Source organism: Plecotus auritus (genome assembly GCF_963455305.1).
Source record: "Plecotus auritus genome assembly, chromosome: 14".
Taxonomy (NCBI): Eukaryota; Metazoa; Chordata; class Mammalia; order Chiroptera; family Vespertilionidae; genus Plecotus; species Plecotus auritus.
In genome coordinates this window covers 15,511,337-15,536,822 of record NC_137780.1, presented here as the reverse complement: position 1 = coordinate 15,536,822, position 25,486 = coordinate 15,511,337, and the positions used below count along the sequence as shown (strand labels likewise).

The 25,486-nt window shown below is 44.8% G+C and overlaps 1 protein-coding gene across 1 annotated transcript in view; it reads left to right on the top strand.

Moving 5' to 3' along the window:
- SMYD3 (SET and MYND domain containing 3) overlaps positions 1-25,486 on the top strand; it is a 531,828-nt gene that overhangs the window by 262 nt on the left and 506,080 nt on the right. The gene's annotated exons all lie outside the window — the stretch shown is intronic.

Below are 25,486 nucleotides of genomic sequence, written 5' to 3'. Positions count from 1 at the left end.
ACGGGGCGCCCTCGCCCACCCAGTCCCGTCGGTGCAGTCCAGGCACGGCGGTGCCGCCGAGGTGCCCAGCCCGAACTTATCTGGTGCGGTTCCCGGGAGCGCGTGTGGCTGACTGACTTGGCCGGCCACACTTGGGGCTGCCTTGCGGGAGGTGGGGGGCATCCCAGGCTCCGTCCCAGCAGCTCTGCAGGGCGGAGCTGGACCCGCTGACACCCGCCCGCCTTGGGCTGCGGTAGGAATTGGGGGAGCAGGGGGAGCCGACTTAAGGGGAAGCTTTGGGTCGGGGGTGATCTCGTTGGGGAACAAAAAGTCTGTGTCCTGTGCGACAAGCGTCTTGAGCGTGGCTGTGGAAAGCACAGTCGGCGGGGGACGGGGTGCGGGGGAGCAGCGATGGTAAAATCAGGCTCCGCTGATGCTCGGAGAGGACCTGGGCGCAGGAGGCGGAAGCGTGTTGGTGTTTAGGGGACACTTTCTGGGGTCCAGCCTCTGTTTTGCCTGCAGATGAGTGGGGCATTCTTAGGAATGCTCAAGGAGCAAATAGGCAAGAGACGTCATTAATTTCAATGTATCATAAGTGCTGACACAGACATGCAACCCTATGTGTGGGAGCCTAAGTCACCGAGGTTTCTGCGTGTGCTTTGCGTTTCAAGGCCGTGCCCACGAGTCTAAGTAGATGCGAAAATTCATGCGAAAGTGTTTCATAAGCCTGGAAGCGCTGGGCCGACGCAGAGAGTTATGCGAAAGCAATTTATGGAAATATGCAATATATATGCACAGTCATAGGCACTGTGTTTAAGCAACAACTGTTATTGAGCTCCTACTAGATGCTCAGGGAAGGACTCCGTCACTTCTCTTTCCCATCACTGCTCTTTCAGACCCATTAGCCTGGGATCTGGGTGAATGGAGCTGAGACGGTAAGTGCAAAGCTGAAAGCAGCTGCTTGACCAGTAATCTCTTTATTTATTTTTAAAGCAGCGTTTTAAAATTTTATTTGTTTATTTTTTAATCCTCACCCGGGGATACTTTCCCATCGATTTTTAGAGAGACTGGAAGGGAGGGGGAGAGACACAGAGAGAGAAACACATTGATTGGTAGAGGTAGAGGTACATTCCCTGGACCAGAATCGAACCTGAGACCCTTCAGTCTGCCGGCAGAGGCTCTATCCACTGAGCAAAAACGGCTAGGGCTTGGCCATTGCTCTTACTATGTCCTTATTGGTTTCATAATTGAGGAATTTAATTTTGTATTTTAAAATTACCAAATAATAATTTTATCTGTTGTTTCCTGAAATAGCCACAACAGCAGCAGCAGCAACAACAAAAAATCTGTTGAGAGAACGATTTAAAATTTTGTAAACTGTGGATTGAAAACCATTCATTTCTTCCAAGACTTGCCTTTTTGCTGAAGTTCCTCACATTGACAGCCAAGCAAATTAGAGAAAGCTGGGCTCTTCATCCTCTTAAATCCTTTGGGGTTGTACCTACAGTTCGAATGTAGTCCGAAGTAGAGAACTTACTGTTTCTTAAATCCTCTGATATTACTTGATGACGAAGATGTGGGTCATCTTGGAGATAATAGTTGGAATAGAAAAGTTTTGGAAAGAATACTTGATGACAAATTGCTCAATAAATTATCAGAGCTCGACTTGAGTCATAAAACACATGGCATTGTCCATTTTCCAAAACTGACCACAAATCCAACCATTTGTGGGTGGGATGCTTCTTGATTTATCATATTCACTATTGCTGTCTATCACTCATTTTTCTTATTAGCAAGAATTGTAATGATTTAAGCCAAAAAAAAAAAAAAAAAGGAATTTTATGGAAAAATACTGAGGCGTTCTCAGCATTGCTTTAAAGCCTGTAAACGGGCAGGAACCAAGGAAAGTTCCAGTCAGAACTGCGCTTGAGAAGTGGTTGAGGTTGGGGCCTGGGGAGTACATTGCTGATGCTGTGGGGTAATACTGGGCTCTGCAGCATGTCTCCAACACCATGGCCCTGGACCTGCTGCTGCTGCTCTTGCTGCCCCTGCCTCTGCTGCTGCTTGGGAACTAGTTATTGCTGCAAAGGTGCGTTCTCAGCCATGCTCTTTGTGATACTAGCTTCTGATTCAGAGTCCTCAGTGGGTGTCTTAGCCTGGTTGAGCGTCTCGTCGGTCACTGCCTGAACCCTGGCTGCAAGGGAAGTCGAGAAGGTGAGTATCCAGGCTTTTTGGCTTTAAGAAAGGAGACAGGCTCTGCTTCCCACCGATATTCACATGGTGGGAAAATCATCAAACCTACATGTAGGAGAAGGGATATAAGTAAATGCTGAGCATCCAAACAAAACAAACTGAAACAAACAAATGTCTTTTTTTACACTGACTAGCAAACACCTGTTTATCGGTACTGTACACACGCAGATTATATTTGTGCCTTTTTTGCACTCTTTTGGATTGCTAGGCTGTAATTCACCTGTGCTAAAAAGGAATTGAGCATACCTGCTGTGGCAGGAGGGGTTCTGCTGAACACTTCCTCTTCAGTGGTGGTGTTTCTGAAGTGCCTAGTGGGGAATCACTGCAGCCTGAAATTTCTGTTAGAGAAATCAAAGCTTACTGCATTGGTGTGTGCAGTTCTAATAACCTTAGTAACAGTCTGTCATTATAAGGTGTGCTCCTTATCACCTTATATGTAAAATTTGTTTCTTTATCCATCATCAGCTATGAAATTCTTGGGAGCAGAGATTGCATCTTGCGGTGTTTGTAGCCCCGATGCCTGGCACTTAGTAAGCTCTTAGTTTGTAGTGTGCAAGTCTAGCAGAATTGCTCTCGGCTGTCCTTGCCCTTCTGTGGCCTTCCTTTTGAATTAAGAAATGGATGAGAAGATTAGCTTGTAACAATTACCAATAGTTCCATGGTGAGGGGGAGGGGGAAATAAAATACATAATATAAAAGAATAGGTATTTATTATAATCACTTCATTAGTCTCCCAATGATTTATTGCTATTAGATTCTATCTGATTTTCTTTGACCTTGGGGTGTTTTGATTTGTGCGTTGGTTCTTGCATATTTCTTTTATTTCTATTTTTTTTTATTGAATTTATTGGGGTGACACTGGTTACTGAAATATAGGTCTCAGGGGTACAATTCTATAATACATCATCTGTATATTGTATTGTGTGTTCACCACCCCAAGTCACATCTCCTTCTACCTCCCCCACCTCCCTTCCCCTCTGGTAGTCACCATACTGTTGTCTGTGTCTATGAGTCTTGCATATTTATTTTTATTGAAAAGAAATTTGAACCTGCTTCATGGCTTTTTTTGCTCTTTTTCCCTGTCACTAAGGATTAGCTTATTGTTTTCCATATGAGTGGAAAAGAAAATGAAATATGAAAATTAGAAGATTAAATGACAATGAAATTGTTACCAGTATAATTTATGTTATCATTTTTCTGCTGTGGTATCCATTTTTACTTTGAAGGAGCTCAAAAGGTTGACAGCGGGGTTGTGTTATCTGCTTGTTTTGGTAAATGTAGCACATAAAATTTCATTGTAATTATTTTGTATGTAAGTCTCCCCACTCCCCAAGGGAGTGACCTGAGTCTGGTATATCCCTGCCTGAGGCCTAGCACACAGGAGACTAGCTGTTGAAGTTGTGAAGGGGTAATGTTTTGGGGAATTTTAAGTCACTGTATGTTTGTTTTGGCTTTTCTAAACTTTCAAATTGCATGTAGTTTCCATATCAAGAGCTTCCTCTGGCAAACTCTAATGATAGTTTGTTCTGTAAGATACAGAGGATATCTCTTCCATTATTAAGGCCCAACTTGAGGCTTAGTGCCTCCAGGAGGAAGGAGGATGAAAAGGAAGTGGAAAATCCATTTTTCAACCCTAGTGGGTTGGAGGAAGAAGGGGGAACAGAGGTAGAGAAGGCAGACTGTGAGAAGTTTATGTTCTGACCTACTCAGGCCAAAGTTCTGGGGTTGAGGTGAGCATGGTAAATGCATTGAGGAGACAGTAGAAGCAGAAGGCCTTTGGTGCTGCCCCTTATTTGGAGTCTTGAGAGGAGGTACCTGTGTAGGTGAGTGCTGTGCCAACACTGGGGGTTGTAGCAGAGCAGGGTAGAAGGAAGTGATAGATAGATGTCTGAGGTAGTGGGGGATTCTGAAATGCTTTCATACCACTGTGAGGGATGTGGAGTCGCTTGGAGGTCTGTGGAACAGCAGGCATCATGACAAAGGACTGCGTGACTCTAAGGTCAGGATCATGGATATCAGAGACGGGAGCCAGCATGACATCCCTGAAGGTGGGCTGACACCAGTCCAATCCTCCTTACAGCAGAGACCAGTGTTGATCCACAGAGACGCCAAGGTCTAAGGTCTTCTTCCCACCATAATGATGTCCCAAAAGCCCCATTTGGAGAGAAATTTACCTGAAGGCAGCGATTTAAACCAGCTCTGATAAAGAGTTAAACTTAACTGACTGAATATTAACTAGAAGAGACTGAGATATTATCGGGCAAATTTTAAGTTTTTGGCTATTTACTAGGGCGAGTGTTCATGATGAAGATTAATTATAGAAAAACTACCATGTTCATGAGATAGGTTAGACCAATTATTTTGTATAATAAAAGGCCAATATGCAAATAGACCGAACGGCAGAACAGCTGGAACAACCAAACAACCGAACAACCGGTTGCTATGACGTGCGCTGATCACCAGGGGGCGTGTGTGGAACATGGCGGGTGTTGGCCCCGGCAGGATGGTGGAGCAGGTGAGGGGGGGGCACCAGACCAAGGCGGGGCGCTGGTCGCTGTCATTGGGACGAGCCTCTGGTGGTTACTGAAAATTCTTTGCTCCTGTGCACCGTGGTCCCGCTTGGCACTCGCACCTACTGCTGGCGCCTGCCCCACTGCACCTGCTACCGGAGTCCCCACTCACACCCACTGCTAGTGCCAGCCCCCCTCGCACCTGCTGCCGGTGCCTGGCGCCGGTCCTGATTGCTCAGCGCCATCAAAGGGTGCGAGTGGAGGCTGCCGGCCCTCATCACCCCCGAGGGGTTCTCCACCTCCCCCTGCTCCTGAGGGGCGATCGGGGCAGCAGCCGCTGCTTGCACCTGCTGCTGGAGCTGGGCCCAATTGCTCTGTGCCATCAGTGGGTGCCAGTGGGGCTGGCGCCATCAGCACGTGGGAGTGGCAGCAGCGGGAGCGGGGGGCTGCCGGCCGACAGGGGATCAGGGCCATGGTGGGAGAGGCTGGTGGGAGTGCAGAGGATGGTCCAAGACTCGCCCCTGTGCCTACTGCAGCCTGTGGCCCACAGTTCCTTTCAAGGTGCACGAATTCGTGCACTGGGTCCCTAGTAGGAAATAAAGCAGCTGCATTTAAGTTACAATGTAGGCAAATACGACCAGGCAATAAAGGACAGAAAAGAACGCTGGTGAGGTGATGTGATCCATCCTGACCAAGGACTGAACCTGGGGTGGAGGCAGGAGGGAACACCTGTTGGGGTCAGAGAAGACAGCAGCAGTGATTGAGAGGTTTGGGGACAACTTGGGCAGTGGTTGCTGAGTGACTCAGTCTTAGAGAAGAGAAGGTTTGAAGTATTCTTCTCGGAGAGAAGCGTGAATTGCCTAGTGAAACGTAGCAGGATTGCTGGGAAGTGCCAGGGGTCCACTTAAAGGCTGTGTAGCAGAGACCTGATCTTGAAAACTTACTGGGAATAGTGGTGTTGATTTATTTAAAGTGAGAGCAGTCAGCAGGCTGGTGCTTTTTCGTCTCCCAGTGGTTTGCTGCTTGACTGTGAGAATTGGGTTTACCAGGTTAACATAATGGGTAGAGAAAGGGAGAAGGAAGTTGACATTGTAGGCAAGAGAGGGTGTAATCATGGACCATGATTTCTAAGCTAGGACTGAGGTTATGATGTGGGTGATGGACTGTGAAATGTGTAGAATCAATGAATTAGAGGCCCTCATGCCATCAGTGAAGTGGCGGAGTGATCGAGAATGGGATGTCTCGACATATTTGCTCTAGAAGCAGTGCATGGGCTGGTACAACAAGTTTGGGGGTATGACAGAAAGCAGCTGAAATAGGGAATAAGAAAGATTGCTGAAATGATCAGGAAACTGGGAGGCTTAGATGTTAGATGACTTTACTAAATAAGTGAAGCTACCAAGAATGTTAGGCATTGGAATGAATTGTTTTAACAAAGGCAGGATTCTCACATTGGCTTCCTAACCCAGGGTGTTAGGGCTATGTAGAAAGAGCCAAGTGGGAACAGGGGCACTCACCTCTGTTCAAAGAATGGGTAAAGGTCCTTCTATTGTTTTACAGATGATTCTGTGACATATGTGAGCACCAGGTGCAAATAAACTGCTGCTGTGTTAGACTCTCCTGGGCGGGGGGAGGGGTGTGTGCTGAAGATGGAAGGACTAGGAAAACCCTCTCAAAGGCTAGATTTGTAGATTCTTTAGCAACAGCTAACGGGTTTACCTGAGGGTCAAGGACTTGGAATAAAATAATGGGAAGGATGGATGAGAACGTGGATTGAGAAAGGATATGATTTCCACTTTTCTTTTTAAGTGGGAGTTATAATCATGTTTCTTTTGCTGCTTCCTTTTCTTCTGCAAAGAGGTTTGGGAAGGGGCTGTAAGAGAGAGACCTGAGCCTGAAAATGTTTGGTGGCTGCCACAGCAGAGGACGTTCTTAATCAGAGGGGCTGCCCTGCTTTGTATGGATAGCAGTAAGTTGTTCTTCTTCAGAAACCTGGTGCTTGTTCAGAGGGCTGCATGGGGACTGGGTTGGAGGCTGGTGCCTGGAACTCAACAGTGTAGACTTCCCCTCACCATGGCCATTGTGGCTTCTACTGGGACAGAGTGCCACCAGTAATGAGGGATCCTAAGTTCCCCAAATGGCGACACACCTTTGGGACCAGCCAGCCAACTGGTATCGTTTTAATTTTAGACTCTTCTGTAATGGAGGGATCATTGATTTATTCTCATTGGAACACTAATCGCTCCCCCACCCCCCATCCCCTGTACTTGGATTTGTTTTCTCCACCTGTACCACCATCTCTGAGACCTACTGAAAATCTTCTACAGGGCCGAGATTTTCCTTACAGGGTTGCCTCTGACCTTCACAGAAAGAGACGAAACAATGGGCTAATGCCTGTGGTTTGACTGCTCTTAACATACACTGTCATTTGAGGCAGCTGATTTTAAACTTTTCAGTCTCAGAACCCCCGTACATTCTTAAAAATTATTGAAAAGTATTTCATAGGAGGGGTTTTAAAAAAAGAGCTATATAGGACTCTAAAGAGTTTTTACTTATGTGGTTATATCTATTGATTTCACTGCATAAAAATTTAAAACTGATTAAGTTTTGAAAATTTGTATTGAAATATAATAAACTATTGGCCCAGTGCATGAATTCGTGCACATTGAAAGAAAATTAATTAGAAGAAATATTTTAATGTCTCTATTTGCCCCTTCTCTATAATAAAAGTGTCAACTAAATTCATGATCGACAATGACAGATGGAAACACACGTGTGCAATTGGCGCCAGCGAGAGCTTTATATGTATCGTGCATGCGTGAGTCAGCTTAGCCTTTTATAGATATAGAATAAACATGCTTAATTAGACCTGATTTCTGATTTAGCTAAACTTTTTCCAGCCCAGTGAAGCACCCCAACTTCTCTTTCAGGTAATTGTCTGCAACAGAGCAGTAAATATCAACACGAAGCAGATTATTATTGTAGATCATGCGGGGAGAACAAAGGGCAAAATATTGAACTGCGGCCTGAAGTCCCCTGGCCTGGCGCTGGGGCAGGGGGAGCAGCCTGAGGTCCCCTGGCCCATCACCAGGACGGGAAGCACACCTTGAGGTCCCCCATCAAGCCCCGCTGGGCGGGGGTGTGTGGCCTCAGGTCCCCTGGCCTGGCGCTGGGGTGGGGGTCACGGCCTGAGGTCCCCATCAAGCCCCACTGGGTGGGGGTCGTGGCCTGAGGTCCCCCAGCCTGGTGCCAAGGTGGGAGGCGTGGCCTGAGGTCCCCTATCAAGTCCTGCCGGGCGGGGGGTGCAGTCTGAGGTCCCCTAGCCCAGCACCGGGACAGGAAGCGCACCTTGAGGTCCCCTGTCAGGCCCTGCCGGGTGGGGGACATGACCTGAAGTCCCCTGTCAAGGCCCACGGGGGTTGGGGGAGGGCATAGCCTCAGGTCCTTGCTGATTGCTTGTTAAGGCTCCTTATGGGAACTTGGCCTCAGCTGTGGGTGTAGCCATCTTTGTGACGGAGTGATGGTTAATTAGCATATTCCCTGTTTATTAGATAGGATAGGATATCTATATATCTATATATCCATATTTATCTCATGGACACAGACAATAGTGTGGTGAAGGTTGGGGTGAAGTGGAGGGGAATTAATGAGGAGGGAAGGGAGACATCTTTCAACAATAAAGATAAAAAAATAATTAATTTCAGTTCAGCACCAATGTCCAGTAATTCCCCCAACGTTTGGTTATGTCCTCGTGCTGAGAGCAGTCATTTTTGTAAATGGCTATAGCTCTCCGTTGGAAAGCCAAGGCGGGAGAGTGACTGTATCCATGTTTGGCTCTGTGGCAGAGCTGCTCCTCAGGGGACCTGATTACGCCTGTGAAGTGACCCAAATCGGAGAATTGGTAGCGGGGCCACAACTCTTTCTTTCTGGTGATTGAAGTCATACTTCTGTTTACCAGTCCTAGAGCTTTTTCACTGTTACTAATCACGTAAGACTTTAGTAGACTGCTCACCTGTTCAGTTCTAGGACACTGCGATTCAGTAGCCACCGTCAGAGATCTCTGCGGTTCAGTCCTTTGTAGTTACTGTCTCGGCTGCCATGTCCACTCCCACCTTGTCTATGGTGGCTAAGAGCTGCCACTTGGTTGGTCCCTGCCACCAGGGGACCCCATCAGCCCCAGTTTGATGGTAGGAGTTACCACTGTATTTCTGGTCTGTGGAGAATAGCCCACACAGAGCTCTTAAAGGAGGCCAGGGCTCCTCTCCTGCGTGTCTTTCTCTCAGCTTGGTGAATGGAATGTTTTCTGGATCTTCCCAGGGACATGGGTAAGGAGTGGGTTAGGTAGTCTTACATATTCAATTCACTCAGTATTCTAATCTCACTAGTCCATCAGCTATCTTCTTCCTCAGAATACCCAAGAGGTTCTGACATTTCAGCCTCATTTAATGTTGGTCACCTTTAGGTCCAGTTTTCAATCAACCCAGCAAGCAAAGTGTTAAAGCCATTCCCAGCTGCTTGAGCCAAGCTGTTGACTCCTCAATCTCTGCTTAGTGCAGTAACTTCAGCTTAATCCAGCCTTATCTTCCACCCTAACCCAGCATCCAGCACTTTCGGTATCCTTTCCCCTATGTGTTCCCCAAGTTTTTGTTGAAATAAAGTGGCAAAATCTTGTTGTTCCTTTGGTGGGTAATGCACCTCCTCAAGGGTTGCACTTTTTAGCTTTGTCCTTTGGGGCCTGCCAGGACTTGAGTCTGATCACAGGTTTGGAAACACTGAGAGGTGGTGAGGGTGATTCCTGAAAAGGGTCAGTGGTCCCCTGCAAGGCACTTGTCATCGGGTGGCCATTGCAGGTTCTTCAGGCAAAGGGAGACCAACCTCTTCTGAGTGCTTTTCCTGGTAAAGGCAATTCATCAGAATTTAGGAGTTCAAGTTTGAGGGTCTTTCTCCTTACCACTCAATCCCCTGATTTTATGTAAGAGTTAAACATGTAAGCTTGGAAATTTAGTCAAGCAAGTGTGGTCTGTGAATTAGCAGCATCATTATCAACTGGGGGCTTGTTATCAATGCAGACTTACTGAGTCAGAGCATACATTTTTTTCTGTATATGATTTCAGAGATATCTGCAGAATTTGTATTTACATTACACTAATTTCTGTAAGTCCTTTTAAACTTAAAATACTCAGCAGCCCAGTTATTTTTAAAAAAATGTTTTTAGTGATTTTAGAGAGAGGAAGGGAGAGCGAAAGGGAGAGAGATAGAAACCTCATTGATGAGAATCATTGATTGGCTGCCTCCTGCATGCCCCTTACTGGGTCTTGAGCCCACAACCTGGGCATGTGCCCTGCCTGGGAACCATGACCTCCTGAGCCACACTGGCTGGGCCTGCACAGTTATTTGATGATAATTCCTTTGAGATTTTGTTGGGGAACCTGTAATTTGATTTTACATTTAATTCTGTATATACTATATCTAAAATTTTTGCAAATCCAGTTTTACATGATTTCCCATTTCCATGTCAGAGTTCCCCATGAAGTCTTAATTGGATATGATGCTCCCTCTCGTGGACAATGGGGTGAAAAGCATGCTGACATTTTTCAGAATAGTGACTTGCTTTAAAAGCTATTAAAATTTAATATCTCAGAGTGAACCTCCTTTCCAAACTGTTCTCAACCTCTGATATTTATCATAACTTTTGTTTTGAATTCTATAAAAATGCAAACAAGTCAAATTTTGTCACAAATATCTCTATAAAACTCACCATAATGAAAGAGCTCTGATCAAATTGACATCAGTGCCTTATTAATAATGACGATGTTATTGGGATCCTTCAGTCCGCAGTCCGACGCTCCATCCACTGAGCAACACCAGCCAGAGGTGCATGCCGGGGTTGAGGGCTTGGTCCCTCGGTGGGGGCTTGCAGGGGGCAGCTGATCAATGATTCTCTCTCATCATTGTTTCTGTCTCTCTCTCTCCCTTCCTCTCTGAAATCAATAAAAATATATTTTAAAAAGTAGATAAAACTCACAATAATGAAAGAGCACTGGTCAAATTCATACCAGTGCCTTACTAATTATGACCATGTTATTCACATTAAGAGTCAAAACTCATGTCTGCAACTGGTGGTCACATTTGAATTTGTGACCAGCTAGGGGAAAACTTGAGCCTATTCATCTACTTATAATGGGATTTATTACTGTGAAAGATTTTGTGCAAATGATTTTATCCCTCTAATTTTTGCTATAGTAATTACTTGGTAGGATGAAAATACTAAATGTCATTGTGTGGGATAATCTTATTTATTATATCTCATTCTAATCTTAGAATGGTTGCTCTTCAGAAACACAATTATATTTATAAACAGTTCTGAAAAGGCACATAACCCATGTGATAAGCACCATAAGACATTTTCTTTTATTTTATTTCATTTCATTTATTTTTGTTAATCCTCATCTGAGGATATTTTTTCCAATTGATTTTTATTAAATTATTTTATTGTTATTATTTTTTAAAAATATATTTTTATTAATTTCAGAGAGTAAGGGAGAGGGAGACAGAGACAGAAACATCAATGATGAGAATCGCCGATCAGCTGCCTTTTGCACATCCCCCACTGGGGATTGAGCCCGCAACCCAGGCAGGTGCCCTTGACCGGAATCGAACCCGGGACTCTTCAGTCTGCAGGCCGACGCTCCATCCACTGAGCCAAACCAGCTAGGGCTAATTTATTTTTAAATATATTTTTATTTATTTCAGAGAGGAAGGGAGAGGGAGAGAGAGAGAGAAACATCAATGATGAAAGAGGATTATTGATCCACTGCCTCCTGCATGCCCCTCCTGGGGGATCACGCCCCCTACTGGGGATCAAGCCCCCAACCCGGTTGAGCCTGAAATCTGGGCATGTGCCCTTGACTGGAATCAAACCCGGGACCCTTCAGTCTGCAGGCTGAAACTCTATCCACTGAGCAACACTGGCTAGAGCTTTCCATTGATTTTTAGAAAGAGCGGAAGGGAGGGGAAGAGACAGAGAGAGGGAAACATCCATGTGAGAGAGACACATCATTGCTTGCCTCCTGCTGGGCCCCTGCTGGGGCCAGAATTGAACCTACAAATGAGGTACAACATGCCCTTGACTGGAATCAAACGCCTGGCACTCTAACCACTGAGCCAAACCAGCTATAATGACATTTTATTTTTAAAGTAAAAATTGACAACTAAAGCCATTCTTTTACTTTTTTATATATTGTAAAATCAGGAAAGTTTCCTTTTTAATGTTAACTTGTTGCCAGTTTACTATTTTACGTATGATCTATTCATGATTAATTTTGAACAATTAAGACATTCATAATTCTACTTTCTTAATTCATGACCTTGGTTGAGAATCATGCCAAGAAGTCCTCTGTTGTTGTGAGCCTTTGAGGCAAAAATAAAAAGAGAAACCACACAAGGAGGAAAAGATGGATTGATAAATGGACAGATTTAACTTCATAAACATTAAAAACATCTGTGTGTCAAAGTTTCATTGTCTTACAATGAAAAAGCTGTGAAATTGAGGAAAACATTTACAACATAAAAGCACATATTCTGGAGAGAAACCAAGATGGCGGCATAGGTAAACACCTAAACTGCTGCCTCGCACAACAATATCAAAACTACAACTAAAAGACAAAACAGACACCATCCAGAACTACAGGAAAGCTGGCTGAGTGAAAATTCTACAACTAGAAGGAAAGAGGAAAGCACATTGAGAATCAGAGGAGCTGCAAAAGGCTGATGTATGGAGACGCGCGGGCAGCTAAGTGCACAGGTGGCTGAGTGCGCGGCTGGCTTTCTAAAGCAGGAGAGAGACGGAAGCTCCCGACTGCACTGAACTCCAGTTCCGGGCAAGTTTCTGGGAACCCAGATTCATTCAGGGAGAAACTGGACTGTCAGGAAAAGAGAAAGCACACTGAGACTCAGGGGAGCTGCGGAGGCAGAGGTACGGAGGCACGTGCGCGCAGAGAGGACAGGAGGCTGAGTGCACAGGTGGCTGAGTGCGCAGCTGGCTTTCTAAAGTGGGAGGGAGACGGAAGCTCCCGACTGCGCTGAACTCCAGTTCTGGACGAGTTACCGGGAACCCAGACTCATTCGGGGAGAAACTGGACTGTCTGGCAGCTGGTGAAACTCAAGGGCGGCTTTCTCTCAGAGGTGCTTACAGCGATTACCGAGGGACACTGGACCCAGGGGCCTCATAGGGCAGGGCTGATGGGAAGCCAAGGTTGTCTGCTCCACCCTGAGACTCCGCCCCATCCAAGCTGAGCACAGAGGCTTTTGCAATTTTGCAAGTCTTGTCCCATAAGGCTGTCTCCAGCACAGAAGTTCTCCCGGCATAGACACAGCTGATCCTCACAGCCAATTGGCCTGGAGGTCAATTCCTCCCAGTGATACCAAAAACAATCAAGACTTAACTACAACAAGGCTGTACACACAGTCCACAAAGGGGTGCACCAAGAGTGTCCACCTCAGGTAACTGGGGAGGCTGAGCCACTGGGCCATATAGGACACCTAGCACACAAAGCTACTCTACCAACTCAGGGAAGCAACGAAAATGCGGAGACAAAGAAATAGATCACAAACGAAAGAAATGGAGGAAAGCAAATGACTGGATATAGAATTCAAAACCACAGTTACAAGGTTTTTCAAGAATTTCCTAGAAAAGGCCGATAAATTTAGCAAGACCCTCGAGGATATGAAAAAGGACCAACTAGAAATTAAACATACACTGACTGAAATAAAAAATATTATACAGAGACCCAACAGCAGACTAGAGGAATGCAAGAATCAAGTCAAAGATTTGAAATACAAAGAAGCAAAAAACACTGAACCAGAAAACAAAAAGAAAAAAGAATCCCAAAATTTGAAGATAGTGTAAGGAGCCTCTGGGACAACCTCAAGCATACCAATGTAGAGGTGTTCTCTCTTTTCTGCATCAGCATGGAAAAGGAACGGGTCAGATTCTGAGTGGAGGAGCTAGGGATTAAGAAATCAAAGAAAGAGACCAGATAGAAAGATAGAAACAAAGCTGGGAACCAGGTGGGACACCATCCTCTCTGATGGAGAGGCAGGGACCTCGAGCCTAAGCAGCACATTTATTTTATACCCCCAAATACCAGGAAGTAACACCAAAACTTAGGATCAAAGGAGCTTATTTGCATTCTTGAGTAGGCCCTAGCATTCCTGGTGCTTGCCTGGATTTACATATCAAAGTCCTCTAGGCAGACACCTGGACAAAGGTAAAAAGTCAGTACTGATAACGCCCCCCCCCCCCCCCCCCCCGCCTTCTTGGGGAGGGCGTAACCAAGACGCGGCTCTGCCAGTCGCCTCGGGCTCAGCTGACAACAATTTAAAGAAATGCCCATGTGCCTTACCAGGTGGCCCTCTACATACCAACATCCGAATTATGGGGGTGCCAGAAGAAGAGAGAGAGCAAGATACTGAAAACCTATTTGAAGAAATAATGACTGAAAACTTCCCCCACCTGGTGAAAGAAATAGACTTACAACTCCAGGAAGCGCACAGAACCCCAAACAAAAGGAATCCAAAGAGGACCACACCAAGACACAGCATAATTAAAATGCCAAGAGCAAAAGACAAAGAGAATATTAAAAGCAGCAAGACAAAAACAGGTAATTACCTACAAGGGAGCATCCATACGACTGTCAACAGAAACTATGCAGGCCAGACGGGAGTGGCAAGAAATATTCAAAGGGATGAATAGCAAGAACCCACAACCAAGATTACTCTACCCAGCAAAGCTATCATTCAGAATTGAAGGTCAGATAAAGAGCTTCACAGATAAGAAAAAGCTAAAGGAGTTCATCACCACCAAACCAGTATTATATGAAATGCTGAAAGGTATTCTTTAAAAAGAGGAAGAAGAAAAAGGTAAAGATAAAAATTATGAACAACAAAACCATATCTATCAACAAGTGAATCTAAAAATCAAGTGAATTAAAAATCTGATGAACAGAATAAACTGGTGAATATAATAGAATCAGGGGCATAGAAAGGGAGTGGACTGACAATTCTCGGGGGGAAAGGGGTGTGGAGGGTGCAGGAAGAGACTGGACAAAAATTGTACACCTATGGATGAGGACAGTGCGGGGGGGAGGTAAGGGCAGAGGGTGGGGTGGGAACTGGGTGGAGGGGAGCTATGGGGGGGAAAAGAGGTACAATTGTAATAATCTGAACAATAAAGATTTATTAAATTAAAAAATATATATATATTAGAGATCCTTCCCTAAGACCTCACCTAAATGCCTTCCTTTAAAACTCCTCAAAACTAAGGCCCCAGCCCAGCCGGGGTGGCTCAATCGTTGAGTGCTAACCCATGAACCCCCTAAACTTGTCCCCAAGACCCCCTTTTCTCTGACATCTTAGCCAAAGCAGCCCAGCCTAGGCTCATTTCCCCACCTAGTCCCTCTCAGATTATCCTTGCTACACTGTCCTCAGCTTTAATAAATGTCTTCTAATATTCACCTGTAAAAAAAAAAAAGCACATATCCTTAATATACAAAAATCACTCACAAATTAATAGGAGACAGCAACTTACCTTCTTTCTGGGGTGTTTTCTTTGTCTCTGCTTCTGAATAGTTCTGATCTTTATATTTCTCTGTGAGAGGTTCTCTTTTGATTCATTGGTTCTCAACATTGGCAGCACCCGCAGAACTTTAAAAAATATTCATGGGTGCCTGGCTGGTGTTGCTCAATGGTTGAGTGTCAGGGCACATGCCTGGGTTTCGGGCTTGATCCCCAGTCTGGGGCATGTAGGAGGCAGTTGATTGATGATTCTCTCTCATCATTGATGTTTCTGTCTCTCTCTCCCTCTCCCTAAAATTAATAAAAAATATTAAAAAAAAATTAAAAACTACTTGGGGGTCCTACCCCGGAGGTTTTGATTTAATTGGAGTGTGGCTTGAGAATGGAAATTTTAAAAGCTCTCCAGGTTATTATAATGTGTAGTTTGGGTGGACAACTATTATCTTGCTTTTTTATCTTAACTGACTCTCAGTTCTGCATCTTTATGTTCAAGGGCTAAGATGACATTGCCATCGCTGGGTTCATTCAAGCTTCTTATGATACCCATAAATAATTCTGCAAGTTGGGTTTCAAACTGGGCATTTATATTCGCATGCTCTGTTCATATTTACCTGATTGTCACATATAGGACAAGCATGTATTAGATTTAACTTTTAATTTGAATGATTGTGATGTTTTTCACAAATGAATTTGATGAGTATATTAAAATTTAATTGTTAGCATTTTTCAACTCCTGTGTTTACCTCCTATTAGAAAGTAGATTCTAATTAGAAAGATTTATGTTGTGCAGTTGATCAAAAAAGAGTGCTTGGATATTTAAGTAAAATTTTTTCTGGGCGGTTTAAATTTTTATTTTTTTGACTGTATAGTATTAGGTGCTCAGTTAAGGTGCTAAAAACTTAAGCATTTTATAAAAGATTTTATTAAAGTGTATGAATCATTGGTTTTTACCCCTTTTACAAATTTGCCTATAGAATTTTGAAGATATCCAGATGTCTGGGCCACATCCTTAAAGATCCTTTTAAAGCTCCACAGGTAATGATGATACATACCCTGAGTTGAGAACCTTTGGGAAAGAAAAAAAAAAAAAAAAAAAAAGACAAAGGCATAATAGTAGAAGTAAGTGCCATAGATAGTAATACCTATGGGGGAATAACTAACAGGGAAATGAATATAGAATCTATAGTGGATCATTTTGACTACATCGGAGTGAATTTGTGTGGAAGCTTATAGGAGTTGGAATAGATTCTGGAATACAGAAGCCCTTGATGGTCAGGCTAAAGATTTGAACTCGTTATAGGTATTGAGGAGACCATAAGATGATTTTTTAGTAGCAGTATGAAATGTACAGAATTATAGAAGATTAGTGCAAGGATACTAATTCATCACAGATTTGGATGAATTCTGTGATAAGAGAGAGATGTGGAAAGACTGGAGATGAGGATTCCAGTGGAGAGATTTGGTTTACTCTGGTTGTAAAGTAGTGAAGATCTGAGTTAGGAGGTGGAAGAGGGCCTGGAATATAAAACAAGTCCTTTTGAGAGAAGAGTCAACCCAATTTGTTGACGTGATTATAGGGCGAGGAGGAGTAAAGGATGAATGCAGGGTTTTGAGCTCGAATTATTGGAATAACAGTGATATGACTGCTAGTTGAAATCATTGGTGTGGCTGAGATCACCAGGTAATAAATTGGGCAGCAAAAGATAGTGCTGCTAAGCAACAAGCTTAAGGAAAATCACTTCTCAAGATTGGGAGACAAGAGGCTTAATAAGTTAATAGTTCCCTTTTTTGGCCTAGGTTTCACTGTCTAGGTCAGTGTTCGGCAAACTGTGGCTCGCGAGCCGCGGTTTGCTGCTCTGTTGACTAATGCGTTTGCTGACCACTGCTGTAAGGCATTATCCTTACCCAGAAGTTTTGACTTCAGGTTAAAGACATTAGTACATTATTAAAATGCTTTTTAAGTGTTTTTCCCTAAGGCAGTGGTCTAGGTGAAGAGGGCAAGTAATTTAATTCTCTGAGCCTCAATTTTACCTTTTTTGAAATGAAGGGGGCTTGAAATGAGATTGAATGATTTATGACATCCTTTTTTAAACTTTCCATAGTTCTTGAGATCAGATCGGTATTTGCTGCCACTGTCTCCTTATTTATGAAATATAACCTTATCTAATAAAGAGGGAATATGCCAATTGACCACTGATACGTCACAAAGATGGCTGCACCCACAGCTGAGGCCAAGTTCCCATAAGGAGCCTTAACAAGCAATCAGCAGGGACCTGAGGCTACTTCCCCCCCCCCCCCCCCGCCGTGGGGCTTGACAGGGGACCTCAAGGTGCACCCCCAGTGCTGGGTCGGGGGAACTCAGGCCATGCCCCCGCCCATCGGGGCTTGACAGGGGTCTTGAGGCTGCAGCCCCTGCTGGTGGGGCTTGACGAGAAACCTGAGGCTGTGCCCCTATCCCAGTGCCGGGCTGGGGGACCTGAGGCTGCGCCCCCCTGCCTGGCTTGATGGGGGACCTCTGGCCATGACCCCCACCCAGTGGGGCTTGACAGGGGATCTCAGGCCATGTCCCCCACCTGGTGGGGCTTGACGGGGGACCTCAAGGCATGCCCCCCGCCCCGGACTGGGCTGGGGGACCTCAGGCCACGCCCCCCGCCACAGCACTGGGCCAAGGTACCTGAGGCTACCTCCCCTGCCCGGTGGGGCTTGACAAGGGTGGGACTGGCTGGGTCTTGGGGGGGGGCCAGGTCTGGGTCTCATGCGATTTTGAGGTGCATGTGGGTGGGTGGGGACTTGACTCTGGGTCCCGTGGTGTGCCCCAGACTCTGACAGGAGGAAGGTTTTCATATACATTTCACTAATTTTCTTTCATCTCTGACACTTCTATTATAGAGAAAGGGTAAATAGCAATATTAAATTATTTCCTCTAATTAATCCCCTTATAATGTGCATGAATTTCGTGCACCGGGCCACTAGTTCATAAATAATCACATACCACATAATGACATTTTGGTCAAGGACTCACCACACCCACAATAGTGGTCATAGCCTATCTAATAAAATAGAAACATGCAAATTGACCATACCTCCGCCACACCCACAAGCCACGCCCACCAGCCAATCAGGAGCGAGTATGCAAATTAACTTAACAAATATGGCAGCAGCCACGGAGCTGGAGCAAGCAGGAGGCTTGGGTTGCCCCCAGGAATGGGGAAAGCCAAGCTTCCCGCCCCCGCTGTCTGGCCCTGGCCTCCGCTCAAGGCTACAAAGTTTCAATTATAGAAGATAAATAAATCCCAACAAAAATGGCGGTAGCCATGGAGCTGGAGAGAACAGAAGTCTTGGGTTTCCCCTGGCAATGGAGGAAGCCAAGCTTCCCGACTGCCCTGGCCGGCCCTGGCCTCTGCTCAAGGCTACGAAGTTTCAATTATAGAAGATAAATAAATCCCAGATATCAGGGCCTCCGCTTGGGTCGCCAGGGGGCGTGGCCAGCCTGCAAACCACCACAGGCCCCTCGCCCAGGCTGCCCCCCGCCCCAAGGAAACCCCCACCCTGATCCGGGACACCCTTCAAGGCAAACTAGCTGGCCCCGACCTGTGCACCAGGCCTCTATCCTATCTAATAAAAGAGTAATATGCAGATTGACCATCACTCCAACACACAAGATGGCTGCCCCCATGTGGACACAAGATGGCCACCACAAGATGGCCAGCAGGGGAGGGCAGTTGGGAGGGACCAGGCCTGCAAGGGAGGGCCGTTGGGGGTGATCAAGCCTGCATGGGAGGGCAGTTAGGGCTTACTAGGCTGGCAGAGGAGGGAAGTTGGGGGCGACCGGGCCTGCCAGGAAGGGCAATTGGGGGGGGAACCAGGCCTGCAGGGGAGAGCAGTTGGGGGGGACCAGGTCTGCAGTGGAGGGCAGTTGGGGGGGACTAGGCCTGCAGGGGAGGACAGTCAGGGGTGACCAGGCCTGCAGGGGAGGGCAGTTAGGGGCAATCAGGCCGCCAGAGGAGGGAAGTTGGGGGCGACTGGGCCTGCAGGGAAGGGCAGTTGGGGGGGACCCAGGCCTGCAGGGGAGAGCAGATGGGGGGTACCAGGCTTGCAGGGGAGGGTAGTTGGGGGGGACCAGGGCTGCAGGGGAGGGCAGTTAGGGGTGACCAGGCCTGCAGGGGAGGGCAGTTAGGGGCAATCAGGCTGGCAGGGGAGCAGTTAGGCATCAATCAGGCTGGCAGGGAAGTGGTTAGGGGTGATCAGGCTGGCAGGCAGAAATGGTTAAGGGCAATCAGGAAGGCAGGCAGGCGAGCAGTTGGGAGCCAGCAGTCCTGGATTGTGAGAGGGATGTCCGACTGCCCGTTTAGGCCTGATCCCTTGAGGGGTGCCAGATTGGAGAGGGTGCAGGCTGTGCACGAATTTCATGCACCAGGCCTCTAGTAATATTGTAATGGAGCTGAAAAATTCCTACTGCTTAGTTATGTTATAGCCATTCTAATATAATGCATTTTTTACGTGTTTGTGGTGATGGAAGTGTAAACAATTCTACCGGTCTGCCAGTCGTATTAAAGTATAGCAAATGCAATTATGTGCAATAAATCACATTTGATAATGATAATAAACAATTTATGTTGCTGGTTTATGTATTTACTATACCATACTTTATTGTCATTTTAGTGTACTCAGTCTATGTATAAAAAATAGTTTGCTGTAAAACAGAACACCCTTTTAGGCCTGCAGCAGCCTCACGTATCTCCTGTTTACTTCTCCTGATTGCACCATTTTCTCTTGTGCTGATTTAATTTCATGTTCTTTTGTACAGTCACATGCTGTACAGGCTTGTAGCCTCGTAGCAATAGGCTGTACCAAACAGCCTAGGTGTGTAGTAGGCTGTACCATCTAAGTTTGTGTAAGTGCACTCTGATGCTTGCACGTCAACAACATTGCCTGATGATGCATTTCTCAGAACTTATCCCTGTCATTAAGTGGCACATGACAGTACAATACCATTCACCCTTTTAAAGTGACAGAAAGTAACAAAATTTACCATTTTATCCATTTTTAAGTGTTCAATTCAATGTCATTAAGTACATTCCAAATGTTATGCATCACAACTACCAATTTTAGAACAGTTTCATCACCCCCATAAGATGACCTGTACAGTCAGCCTGACTTCTACTCTAACTAATAGGAAAACGTAAGAATCAAGCCCTTGAATTTAGGCCAGGGGTGGGCAAACTTTTTGACTCGAGGGCCACAATGGGTTCTTAAACTGGACCGGAGGGCCGGAACAAAAGCATGGATGGAGTGTTTGTGTGAACTAATATAAATTCAAAGTAAACATCATTACATAAAAGGGTACGGTCTTTTTTTTTTTTATTTCAATAGTTTTATTCATTTCAAACATTTTAACAAGAAGAATGTAAACACTAATTATTATAATTTGAAACTTCAAAAAATGGAGTAATCATAGCACAATAACATACCTTATATTGAAGATGGCAAAGGCAAAATAAAATTGCCTAACAAAGGAAAGGTACAAAAGCCTTTCAAATTAAACTTAAATATAATAAAATAATTTAAAACTAAAACAAATAGAAAAGAGCAAAATGTGTAAACAGTAAATTAAACATTTTCTTTAGTGCATCTTCCAAATTATGCCCGGGATGTAGATGTAGATGGCAATGTAGACTGGGTTGAAAGGTTTTTGGTCTTTAAAACATCAACTTCAGTGGGAACAGTGTTGTTGGTCTCCTTTTTTAGCTAATGCATCAAAGTCGGGAGTTAGTTTTGTTGTGGCTATTCTCAGGATAGATCTGAGGTGTTCGTCAGTTAAGCTGGATCTGTGAGGGGCTTTGTTGATGTTCATGACGCTAAATGTCTGCTCACAAACATAGGTGGACCCAAACAGCACCAGTATCTTCTGTGCCATCCTCCGGATGTTTGGAAAAGTGGCTTCATTAAATGAAGCATAAAAGTCTCTTAGTTCAAGAGAGCTGAATTTCTCCTTTAGGACAAAGTCAGACTGAAGATCGATGAGTTCCAGTTGCACCTCTTCTGGTGCTGTTTCAGGGTTTTGTGACAAAGGACAGGCCACCAGTTGAAGTGACTGGTCAATTTTTTCAACATCAGAAAACCGATGACAGAATTCTGCATGCAGGTCATCCAGTGGTTTGCTGTATTTCTTCACGTTTTGGATGGTCTCCTTCTGTGTGGCTAGTGTGGCAAAATGAGTGAAGACTTTGTCTGAAATTTGTCTGGAAAAGAAAATCAGCTTTCATTTAAAGGCTTTCACATTAGTGTACATGTCATGTACATACTGATGTTTTCCCTGTAGCTTCACATTTAGCTCATTCAAATGTGAAAATATATCTACAGCAAATGCAAAGTCACACAGCCAATTCTTGTCACTCAGCTCAGTAAATTTGTCAGACTTCCCCTTTAATTTCAAAAATGCACCAATCTCTTCTTTGAGCTCCCACACTCGTTGGAAAACTTTGCCCAAACTCAACCAGCGGACACGAGAGTGGTAAAGTAAGTCGTGGTGATCCGCATCAGTTTCCTCCAGAAACTTAATAAACTGACGGTGCTGAAGTCCCTTTGCTTGAATGAAATTAACAAGCTTTACGACTGGATTAACAACATGATTAAGTTGTAATATAGACTTGCACAATGATTCCTGGTGAATAATGCAGTGAAGAAAAATTACATCTTGGTTAGGGTTCTCCTCTTTCACTTTATCCTGAATTCTTTTTAGCAGTCCAACATTTTTTCCAGTTAAATTTGGAGATCCATCTGTCGTGACATTAGCAAGTTTACTCCATGGTAGCTTCATTTTCTCGATGACAGTAGACACCTGGTCATACAAGTCCTCTCCCCGTGTTTTTCCTTTCAGTGGCTCCATGGCTAAAAACTCCTCCGTAATTTCAAAATTGTCACTAATCCCTCGGATAAAAATTAAGAGCTGAGCAGTGTCCCTTACGTCTTACTTTCATCCAATGCTAGTGAATAAAACTTAAAGAACTCTGCCTTACTATTTTACTTGCTGGCCAAGTCTTCATCAGTCAGTTCCACTCGACGAGTCACTGTCCTGCCCGATAAGCTGAGTTTTTCAAACTTGCCTTTGCTCTCTGGACACAAGAGACCTGATGTCTCTATCATACATTCTTTCAAAAACTCGCCTTCAGAGAGAGGTTTGCTAGCTTTTGCTAATTTGAATGATAGCATAAAACTTGCTTTGGTAGTTGTCTCTTGAATTGCAGTGTCTGTGAAAGATATTTTGCTGAGCCTGTAATTTAGCCATCAACCTCTGAGCAGTAGCCTCCCGTTCTTGAGGTGACTGCTTGCTAGCATAGTTGCCATGCTTTGTGGCAAAGTGTCGGCTGAGATTGTACTCTTTGAAGACTGCAAGTGTTTCCTGGCATATCAGACATACCGGCATTGATCGGACTTCGGTGAAAATATATTTTGTTGTCCACTCCCTCTTAAACACTTGGCATTCACTGTCCACTTTCCATGTTTAATATTGGGCTAAAACCAACAGTACCGTTCTCTTATTAAATTCTTTACTAAAATAAGACAGTAAAGTATAAAAACAAGTGATTAAATTTGCTCTACTATAACATTTTTGGTCTTCTAAAAAATATATATATAACAAAATCTTCTGAAAAAGTTCAGACATGGGACAGAGGCACACCCTGACCATAGAGAACAACCCCTTTCCTCCATAGGAAACCTGTGTATCTTTCACACAGGCCCTTGTTTATGGTAACGCACATAGCTGCACATTGCTGTGTCTTCCAGACACACTTGTATGGGAGGTGCTAGGGCAGTGCAAAACATGGGTAACTAGTAGTTACCACTAGCACTTCCGTTACTGGTAAAAAACAGCCGCAGTGCACATAGTGTGAAAGAGCCCATTATCAATGTCAGATTGCATCCACTGGACTCTATAAAAACAACCAAGTGCCACTTTTAAATGCCCATTGCAACAGTTTTTCTTATTAAAAGCTGGAAATGGCAGGATATTTATATATATACCCCTACTGTGACAGCCTGGCAGAGCATTACAAAGGAGAAAACCCAGCATCTGGTGATGTCCATAAGTACAAGACTTCAGGCTGTCATTACCAGGAAAGGGTTTCATCCAAGTATTAGATATGAACATTTGATTTTCAGTTTTTCATTTGTCCAATTACTTCTGAAACCCTGAAATTAAGCGATTTTGTAATAAAATCTTTAGTTCATCACATTTTCTATACAATCTTTTTGTTCAACCCACTGAATTAGGGTTCGTTCACACTAGCGGTGCTGCCGTTGCAGTGTGGTGCAGTACTGCAATGCAGCGCAGCTAGGGTTAATGCAGGGTACACAGGTTTCCATCATGTTTGCGTTGATGCTAATGTGCAGTGGTGCATGTTAACACAAATGCCCTGTAGCACTCATTTTTACAGGTGCAAGGGGGAGAAGCAAACACAGCACAAAATGCATTTGTTTTGCCGCTAACACATGCGGTTAGTGGCCACGGTAGCGTTACTGATACCGCATCCGTATCAGCAAAAAAAATGCAGCCGCAGCATGGCTAGTGTGACATGTCCTCTGTGTGTCTTTTTCCTTGCTGCGCACATCCGCAGTGGGAAAAAAATCTGCAGTGGATACAAGCCCTAAAAGCTGAAAGTCTTTGTTGTTTTATTAACAAGTCATTGTGATGTACAGAATGTGGGAACAGGAAAAAATTGTGTTTGAGTAGAGCTCTTAATCTTACCTCAGAAAGGCTCTGATACTGTGCTCTCCAGGGGCGTGTCTCCCTACATCACCACGATAACGTGTCTACGCATTCCCAGGGTGATGTCGGGGGACGGGTCCTTGGGCATTACAAGGAGCCTCTGGAAGATTGAGAGGTTGTTCCTTCTACTGAATGGGGGATATAAATCCGGATATAAATCCGCCCACTCAGAAGAAGGAGCTGCGGCCGTGTTTCCCCACGTTGCCATGTTAACACTGCTGCTGGTGAAGGAGTGGAGGGGAGAGCAAGAGAACCCTCCGCTCTTTCGGCTGGCCGTAGTTTGCCCACGGCTGATTTAGGCTGTTTATCTGCCCTGTAACCAAATGAGTTCAGACCTCGGATTCACTTCCAGTTCAAATCGGCTCCTGGCCATCCTGACCCACTAGATGGCAGTGTGGGAACACCAGGTAGGAAAAGCGGCTTGGCTGACTCCACCTCTATTTGCACAGGATTAAACAGGCTTGCACAGTTAGGTCCCCTGGCAGGGGTGGGTTAGTTGTTGTGGAGGCAGCCTCAGAGGACTGGAAGTCTCCTACTTGAAGGTTTTGCTAATGCAGAATATTGTCTTTACCAGCTGACCATGTTTCCCTGTCATCTACCCATCTTACCAGTCCTGTCTGGGTTCTGTCTACCACTTGTTAACTGCACTGACTCCTTAATCATTTCCATTACTTTCACTATATCTGGGAATCCTGTTTGGTCTTCAGGCCAGCTCTTTCATTGTAGCTTTTTGCCCCAGGAGTCTGTTGGGCGTTCTCGAAGATAGTGATTTCCAACGTTGGCTGCACATTGGAATCACCTGAGGAGCTTTTAAAAATCTTGATACCCAGGTTGCACTCAAGATCTATTAAATGAGAGTCGTTGGAGCTGGGCCCCAGACATCATTATTTTTCAGTCTCTAAATTGCCTACTAAATATTTTGTGTCTTCCGTTATCTTTTATGCAGTTCATAAAGAGGAGCTAATTTAACCATATCCACTCTAAGTTTATATATTTCAGTCATCCGCTTTCAAAGTGGTATTATGATTCTCAACTTTTTCCCCCTCTTTAATTGTCTGTTGCTAGTTTTTTGTTTGTTTGTTTTTTTAACCCGGAACTGTCTCTTTTTGCCTCCATTCCTACTACCAGCCTAGTACAGGCTCTCATTTCTGTCCGTGACCTCCAGCCAAAGACACACTTGTAGTTGAACAAAGTTGGGTTTATTACCTCATTGCAATGTGAAAACACACACACAGCAAGGGGAATTGGGGGGTGTCGTAGAGGATGTGAGAAGGGATTTATTATAGGATTTGGCTTGTGTAAGGTGATTTAAGGAGGGTTCCAGGAAGTAGGGCTTGGCTCTAGGTTGCTTGGTGTCAAGAGGTGGGGGTGATTCTATGATTGAGTGTCTTAATTACAG